Below are 9,483 nucleotides of genomic sequence, written 5' to 3' on the forward strand. Positions count from 1 at the left end.
ATCCCATTAAATTTATTTCCAATTGTGATATATGGACCAAAGGTTTTTAATTGATAAAAAAGACAATCTCTAAATAATAACTTGCAAGTTGAATTTGATATGTTACATTCTTCCATAGAAAATGCATGTTAGTTATCTCAGTAAGATAAGGTATGAAAAAGTGAGGAACATAATAGTCTGTATTCAAATCCTTGAGGAGTATTTCCCTGAAAATGGGATTTTGGTAGCTGTGTAATGTTGCTTGACTAGAGAAAGGATTATGTTTGAAAAGTAATCCATGTAGCCTTTGATCTCTCTTCTAGCATTTTTATAGAATTTATTTCTGTACACTGGGGTTAGCTATCTTGGGATTTGCTTGTCTGTTCAGACAAATTATAATATCTAAAAGTACATTTCAAAACAATTTTCTTGATTTTTAATGTTTTCCTTTATCCTTCAGTTCTGTTGTTTAGAAAATGATTCAATTTTATTTGACTTAACTACTTCTCTAATCATTTTCTTTTATTGATTTTTTTAGCTATTGGGAAGTATTGGGGTTAGTTTTGTTCTATAAGATGAGATTTCAGTTGGTATTTTAAGCATAAGTTTTGCTCAAAAATTTATCATAATAAATATGGTCTTTTTTACATAGGTAGATAGGATTGCACAGTTATTTTTATATCAAATATTTTATATTTTTTTCTAAAAAATGTTTTATTAAGTGAAATTTTACCATATATTTTTTTTATTTTTAGATATGAAGTGAGCATCTATTTCAAAGCATGTCGTTCTGTTTAAGTTTTGTTAACAACATATCTGCTAGTTGTGATTATGGTAATATTTTGTGCGGCATTTTCTTCATCACCTTTTAAAAAAATGAAAATGACAATTGCCTCAAATACAGTACAGTTATGATTTTTCATTGCTGTGGTACATGTTATGAATAATCTTTTCAGCAATTTTCTCCCAGGTTGCTTTGGTTAGGGATGACAGCCCGTATTTTATTAACTTGTACTTGTTTGTTTATTTATTTGTGGCATTTAAGGTAGATCGTAAAGCCATTCTTTTAGTGTGCAATTCATATGCATGATACATTACATGAGAACGATTTGAAGTGAATAAGATTTATTGGTATGAAAGAAAATTTGAGATTCCTCCTACAAGAGTTCTTAATAATTTGTTTAATGTATCATTATGCAATATTGAAATTAGTATCCTAAAGTTATCACAATCCCACAATACTTAACACCTGATTATTTTTACCAGTATGTCTTTCATCTACATAATGGAGACAGAACTTACAAATAGTGCATGAAATATTGTGTTTATTGTGTAAATGTGTAGCAAATGCAACTGTTATAGAACATTTTCAATCTTTTGTTCTGTTAACAGAATCAAGTATATTTATCATATAGTTTCATAAATTATGATTGTTTTTTGATGGAGTTTCCCCTAGCATTTAATTGTGCTAGTGAAAATCATAATCTTTGTGACAATATAGTAAACGATGGCTATAAAGTAGACAAAATCAGTCAGTATACAATGTATAGCATCTTGGTTGCCCTTGGTTGTTATAAAATTTGGGAAGATCTGTAAATTTTCTTGGGGGACTTCCATCAGTAGGCATTTAACATCACTGGTACAGAGTGACCCACCCTTAAAATTTGCTGTGCTTTATTTTCATCATTATAGTTCATTCATAAAAGCACTTGTATTTCATCATTGTTTAACAGACATGGGGAAATCTATGGAGATACTGAAGGCCCAGAGGACCTGCACTACAAAAAATCTTCAGGAACTAAGAGTTATTTCTGTTAGTCTATGTTTACATGTGATTTATTATGATGTGTTGTATTTTCACATAAATCTCGCAGGTCCTCTGACATTTCAAGTGATCCTGTCCTGCCACATATATGCAGTTTCCCCATGTCTGTAGTGTGTATGTATTGGTAACTTGGCTATATGTTTATATATTGTATATTGCTCTTCATGACTTCTGCCCCTTTGACTAGAACTATATTTGGAACACAAGTAACTGGTGTGGCTATTGTAGCCTTCAACTTGTGAATGGGTTACCTTATAAGTTATATATGAAGCAAGAGTGGATGATGCATATGGACCACTTGAAACTGAAACTTCATCAAATTTCTGGTCATAAACTTGACCTGTTTATACTTCTCTCCAGTTTGTTTGTCTGTCAGTGACATAGGGTGCATTCCCATAGATTTTAGATCGATCTATCCCCGTGGGGAGTCTCACTAAATTACTGTCATATAATCCGGCTTAAATGTACGTCCTGCCTACTACAAGCTGTAAGAGGGTAATTAACTTTTGTGCTCGCTCGGCTGACAGCTATTTAGCGTGAACCCCCAGGGAGTTAGGTCAATCTAGTCGGATCGATCTAATCTCTGGAAATGGGGTCATAGTAATGTATGATGCATTAATGCTGTGCAATAAGACTGGATTCCCATGCCTAGATCAATTCATTTGGATCGCTCTAACTCCCTGGGGAGTCTCACTAAATTGCTATCAGCTTAACCAGCTTAAATGTCTGTCATACCTACCGAATCAGCTAGGGCGTAAAGATAATTACCCCCTAACAGCTTTACTAGGTGTGACAGACATTAACTTGGTTAAGTTTATAGCAATTTAGTGAGACTCCCCAGGGAGATAGATCGATCCAAATATCTGTCGGAATGGTCCCTAAGGCTTGACCCAAACAATTGAGGGGTTCTGTTCATGTAATATAGTACATAAAGCAGATAATATATGTTCAAATGTCATTTTTTGGGAAATATTTGACAATGCTCTGGTATTTCTTTAAATTATGCCATTTGAAACTATATGATGGTATTTGGTTTGGTTCAGTGGCAAAAGTTTGACTTCATATGTAACTTTAAACCAACTTTTTAAGGTCACAAGTTTGTAGTCACCTAGTGGGTACATATCAGTCCCTCCTTGTGTATTTAATGTGAACTTTGATCATAGATTTAAACATTTTGCACAAAAAGTAGATTATTACTGAATTCAGTGACATTGGGGGTACCTCTCAGTATATTTAAAGGCCATCCAAGGTGTGGCTGTGTAAAAAGTAATAGGATTGCTGTCACAAAGAACTTTTTATTATGTAAATCACCCCAGATAGCCCAGAAAATATGCAGGTGGTGCTAATGTTTTTAGCAATAGAAGTGAAAACCCCTGCACTTGAAATGTTGTCTTTAAATGCAAAAGTAACATGTAAAACATGGTAAATGTGGAATGTTGTGCCAAAGGCGTGTTCTACAGAAAATAATTTTTAAAAAACATACCAGCAAATAATAAATTCTCTCAGATTTTATGTAAGAACAACACTCTTCTTACACCATTCTCTTATAAGTGCCCAGAAATCTCCCTTGATTTTATGCTAAGTTACCTCGGACTATTTAGGCTGATACTCATTTCAAACAACAAACCACATGGCTTCTCCTTCAGTGTTATCCCCTTTGAATCTAATGGACGCTGAAAGGATTCTGATGCCAAGTTCCTCATCCCCTTCATCCTCTCACTATTGGAGGCCTCCCCCTCCCCCAGGGCCCACAAAACTGTCCCCCTTTGATATCCCTTATAGACTGGAGAATGTCGTTTCAGCAGAACAAAAATGATATGCTAAACATTGTGAATATGCACTGTTGGGCAGTAGACTGTAATTCAGCAGAGAAAGCGAGTAGAAGAATGTATTTGGATGAAATTCTCTAATTCGTTGGCACAGCCAATTTTTTTTCTGACAACATTCTCCAAATTCTGCGAAATCTCTCTCAATTTTATGATGAGTTGCAAGACTGGACTGTCTGAGATGATTTCCATTGTAATAAATTGTGACAGCAGTCCCATTTCTCTTCAGATGCACCTCACTTATTAGGCTCTTGTTCCATGTTATAAAGGTTGACAGATGCTACTAGGAGAGGCCATATTGTGTATTTAACTGCCATTGACAGCGTAACAAGTTGGTTGATAATGCCTTTGATAAATGAACTGTTGTAATGTTATAATGGGGTTCACAGCAGGAAGGGGTTTGGCACCTGAGCTATTCTAAGCATTTAGTCAAATTTTGGGTTTTGACTGTTTCTGTTGATTGATTTACTTCAAGGCATTGAGTATATACCAGTCTACTACATATGTTATTATGAAACTTACATTATATATCATGAAACTTAGGTAATAGTTGCCCGCGATTCAAAGTTACGGAAACGCTTTTATTTAATGTGTGTGAACAAGTGAAATGTGTGACGCAAGTCTTGTCCTTACGACAGCAGTTTTATACGAGGGGTGTGAGACTGCTACTTCTGGTGGATTTTTTTCTTTTTATGTTTGGGTGTTTTAAAAAGTTTGCTGGGATTTGTAGGAATTGAGAAAAAATGTGAGATTTGAGGGGGTAAGCTTATATTTATTGCTTTTAATAATACAAACATCCCACCCCAAGATACTCCAGATGAAATGTTACTATGACAATGTGTATATGGTACAGAAGTGCACAGTGTGAGGTACGGGATCTAGTGATAAGTGATTTTGATAGTGACCCTTATCATAAATTAATTGTTGCTGTACATATTGATGACTTAGTAGGTAAAATACCAACCAATACATGCTTGGAGATATGATCTCATAGTTCCAGGTGATTGATATTGAAAATATTTCATCATAATTTTTTACCGATTTGTTTGTTATGGAATGACAAGCAGAAGTGAGACAAATAGGTAAGTAAATGAGAAATGGTAAGTAAATATATTGATAAAATAAATTGCTTATAGAGACAAAACAGCTTTCTCTTTATTAACTGAAAACACTCCTGTGTAAAAAAGAAATGTGTAAAGCTATGGCTCACGCAGGTGGGCTTGATCTGAGACGTGATTATCGTAGGATTAGTCCATTGTTTAATGAAGTTGAATTAAAGGATAAAACTTTGGCAAACTGCCAGATTCACATATGCTGTTAAGAGGGTTATGTGTAAATTCTGAACAAGATCTTTTCTTGTGTTGTATATTTTAGTTCCATTCCCATAGACACCAGTGGTTTCTGTAGAATGATCCAACTCTGCGTAGACTCTCACTAAGTGCAGTCAGCTGAACTGAATGACACACCTCCTTTTGTATCCAACTTACTCAAAGAATCACCAGCTTTCTGTATTCTACTCACCACCAGGGGGAAGTGTGTCACCCAGTTAAGTTGATTGCACTCAGCGAGAGTCCCTGCAGAATTGGATCAATCTACTTAGACCATTGGTGTCTATGGGAATGGAGCCTAAAATGAATCAAATTATTTAATGAGTGACTTGAAGCCATGAAAGTCTTTCACTTACTATAACTTTGGTTAGTTAAATTTAATGCTCGGTGTTAAACTAGTATAGTTTCATCTCACAAGTACAGCTATTTTGATTTAAATAAAGTGATTACTTTCATGTTTTAACAGTTTTGTAAAGGTCCTTCAGGTGTACAACAGTTGGTTTTGAGTCATCTTTACTGTGTTAAACTTCACCAGTAATGCGGAAGTTGCTGGAAGTGTCATGATAGATTGTAAAGTTTGATGAAAGTTGTGTGACCCTAGAAAACCGATCTTCAGATACATATTGTTCGCCTTTGTATCTTGTGATGAAATATTGTTAAATATTTCGGTAGAACGACGAGTAATATGCTTTTTTATATGTCTTGTTTGATTATAGTTACATAGTAAGGCTGGTCGATATATTACTGATGCAAGTTAAGTGGTGAAAAGGTGATGGTGACAATATTCTGATTAGTTTACGCCTCAAATGGCAATAAACACCTTGTTGGTGGCACTGTCAGGTATATGGTAAGAGGAAAGAAATCAATAGCGTTTTGCCTCGGACAATGTTTCATTGTGTGTCAATTTCTCCAAACTAGTATCTAAAGCTCCCATCTTGTTTCATACCAGAATCAATTAATTGAATAAATTGACAAACGCAATATATGGGTTTATTGATATCAGGCTATTTTTAGGTCGCTTTTATTTATTCCAAACCCAAATGAGATTTATTACAATTTTACAGTAATTAATCATTAAATCAAACCAGCAATGATTGATTAGAATACTGAAATATAGCGTGACCAAAATATTTTGGTAATGGGTAACACGTAAAAGAATTTTGGAGTTACAGAATAGCTCTTAGCGTAAATGCAATCAGCATGGCATAGTTGATAACTTAGAAAATAAGTAGCGTCTTATAGAACGAACCACCTTGGAAGTGCCTGGATTCTCCGGAGGATACCTTGGGAGGCCATTTCTGCCTTCCTTCCTAGGAAAGGCTTGGGTAAAGTCTGACACCTGCCTCTTCCCGGCACCTCTCGTACAGGTTTAGGAGGAAAGTGTACCTTGAATGGCTTGTCCTGACTGTCACTTGGGGGTTTGCTTCCGTATGCTGTTCATCAGCCCCATTCAGAAAAGGGGACTAACTAATCCAAGGGTCAAATATGGCGACCGACTGAAAAGCTTGCCGTCTAACCTGCTAATAGATACTGAATAGATATCCCGTGAGAAAGTATACAAGTGGGTTGGCCATATTTGACCCTTGGACTAGTTAGTTCCCTATTCTGAATGGGTTCATTGTTCATGAATCTTGTAGGAATTTGATGGATTATTTATGAAGCCATTTGGTTAATTGTAGAAATGACAAAAAGTCTTGTCGCCCACTTAAAATAACTTTTTTAAACACGATTTTATTTTACTTGCAAAATGTATTTGGATGAGGGTGTCGGAAGTACCCTAAGGCGCAGTCACGTCACAAAAGTTACACCTCCAACAGCTATCTGGCCATGTTTGAGGGGAGATCACTTCTTGGTTACTCAGGGATGATTGGCGCTATGGGTTACTGGAAAACCCGACTTGCTATTGTTGCGTTACGGGACAATGGGATCATCTTCTTCATTTATGACATCTTTCGTATACTTAAATCATAAACTTAATACAGGTGCTGATTAAGCCAGAATATATTTGAAAGCTATTCAGTATGGAATAAATTGGAAGTGTTGAGGCGAAAAGAATCTGCAGCAGTCAATTGGAATAAAAGATAAAGTGGAAGATATAGCAAGGCATTTGGAATGTTCATGGCATGTTTTTCATTATTTCATATTCATTATTTTATCTTGAAACCAGTTTACAGATGAAAATACGTCTGTGCGTCATTAAATCGTAAAATACATTTTAGATATGCTAAAAACAAAAATTGAGATGGATTTGAATATATTGCAATTGTGTTTATATGAAATTGTCTTCTTTTGAATTCAGAACCTGCACCGGTGAAAACTGGGCACGCGTGGCATGTCTCGACTATTTTTTAGTGTAAATAAAGATATAGAAATATATTTACTATTCAATTGTTTTGGTAATGTGCTATGTGCATAGCACCCCCTATTCCAGTCTCGTCATGGTTCTTTTGAAACCGTTTTCCCGGGATTGGCTTTCTGAAGCCGCGTGCACAACCAGTTGCTCTGCAGACTAACTAATCCGCGGATAAAATATGGTGCGCACTTCACAATGGTTTCCTGCTTCCCGCGCGTGAAATTCCAACAGCAGTTAAATTTCGACACGCTTTCAAATGGGTGGCACCATATTTGATCCGCAGACGTATTAGTCCGCAGATCAACTGGTTGTGAACACGGCCTGAGTTCAGTTCCCATACGTGTCCTATCAATGGACTTCGCCCACCCTGCCACCGAGTGCTGGACGACCTCAGAGAAAAACGTGGCGACTAGTTGCAATGTGTGTGTGTGTTTTTTGTGTGTGTGTTTTTTGTGTGTGTGTGTGGGGGGGGGGGGGGGCTTATTAACTGTTACAGCAAGGCATTACCCACAGACGTGTTTTTTAATAGTTACAATTAAAGCATTAATGCGGAGCATGGACAAGAAAAAAGAGAAGGAACACGATATAGCCCTGAGGCATTGCCACAGCACTATTAGAAGGTGCCATAGAACAGAATTTAGTTTTCGTGAACGAAACCTGCCTTCGATGTCACATCTCGTGACAACTCGTGGTGCTTCAATAGTGAATGATTGTTATTGACAAAGTTTTTGTGTGTGCGCGCACGCGTGTCAACGACGATAACAAAAAATAAACCTGTCATGATCAATTATATAACTTTATAGTTTCTGTTTCACATATATAACGAAACCTCAGTTCAACTTATTAAAACCCGAAACGTCGTTGTGCTGCACGTACTGACCTAAGCACTACTCGTTATGACCCTCGGTCACAGGCACGGAACAAACTCGAAAATGGTAGTATAGAATTTCGGCCAGGCACGCAACAACCCGAAAACCATCGAATGGAACCCCGACCAGGTAGACTGGGGTGAGTGGCACGGAGTGTTATGCGTTAAGATTGAAACCTTGAGACTGTGTTGTATGGCACTATATACTGGTTACGTCGTGGTTTTTGGGGCTGTCGATTTTCTGTGGGCAAACTATTTGGGTTGCCCGAGTATGATGGTACAGCATATTTCAAACATTTCTCCGGAATACTGATATTCACAGTTTGTAACATTCTCCGAAAAAAGGGATTAAGCAATCATCTGAGCTTAAAGATCTCGTTGGCACCTTTTAACAAATTTTCTTTGAAAACTCCTGTTGTGCGCTAGACACATTATTTACCCAGAAAACATGTTGAGTTGTGAAAAATGCTTTACGCTGAAAAAAAATCCATGTATTGTAATCAATTAACACAAAAGTTTTGCTCTATAAAAGACTCTTGGGGGGGGGGGGGGTGAAAAACTCCAAAATTAGCAGAGATACGTCCATAGTTACTATTGAACTTGAATAGGAATTCATATACTGGGTGACCTTGAAAATGACCTTTGACCTACTTTTCACCATAAACTGAACTTTGCAAATTTGCTGTCTCTTATATCTCGAAAACTGGCAGGGATACGTCCATATTTACTATTGAACTTGAATAAGAAGTCACATTTTGGCAATCTTACTGTGACCTTGAATTTGACCTTTGACCTACTTTTTCACCATGAACTGCACTTTGCATATTTTCTGCCCCTCATATCTTCAAATCTGGCAGAGATATGCCCAGTGTTTCTCCTGGGTTTTCTTTTTATTCAACATATATGCAACGCTGATAACACATTTCAAGGAAAACCCGTTGTCTTCTGTCTTGAAAATCACAGGAGTGATCACTATTACAAAAATACAGCTTAATTCAAAAATAAGCTTGATCAGACTTTTTTTACAGTTATGCGGTTTTTTCAGTTCTTTTTGCATATTTTGAGAACTCTTGTTTATTGCATTTTATAGAGCTTGTCAAGCTCGACACTGGTGGTGGTGGTGACCCGTTTTTTTTTGTTTTTTTTTTTTGGTTTTCCATACGAATGCGCTTACTCCAGCTGGTGGTACTATAACAGGAGGCGGTATCGCCTCTCTGATCCTCTAGTTATTTTTTATTTTTTATTTTTTTATTTATTTATTCAAAAATGAACAGTTGTTATCCCTTTTACTAGGAATGGTATAA

This window comes from Lingula anatina, chromosome 1, assembly GCF_051362555.1.
Source record: "Lingula anatina isolate TDL-2025a chromosome 1, LinAna3.0, whole genome shotgun sequence".
Taxonomy (NCBI): Eukaryota; Metazoa; Brachiopoda; class Lingulata; order Lingulida; family Lingulidae; genus Lingula; species Lingula anatina.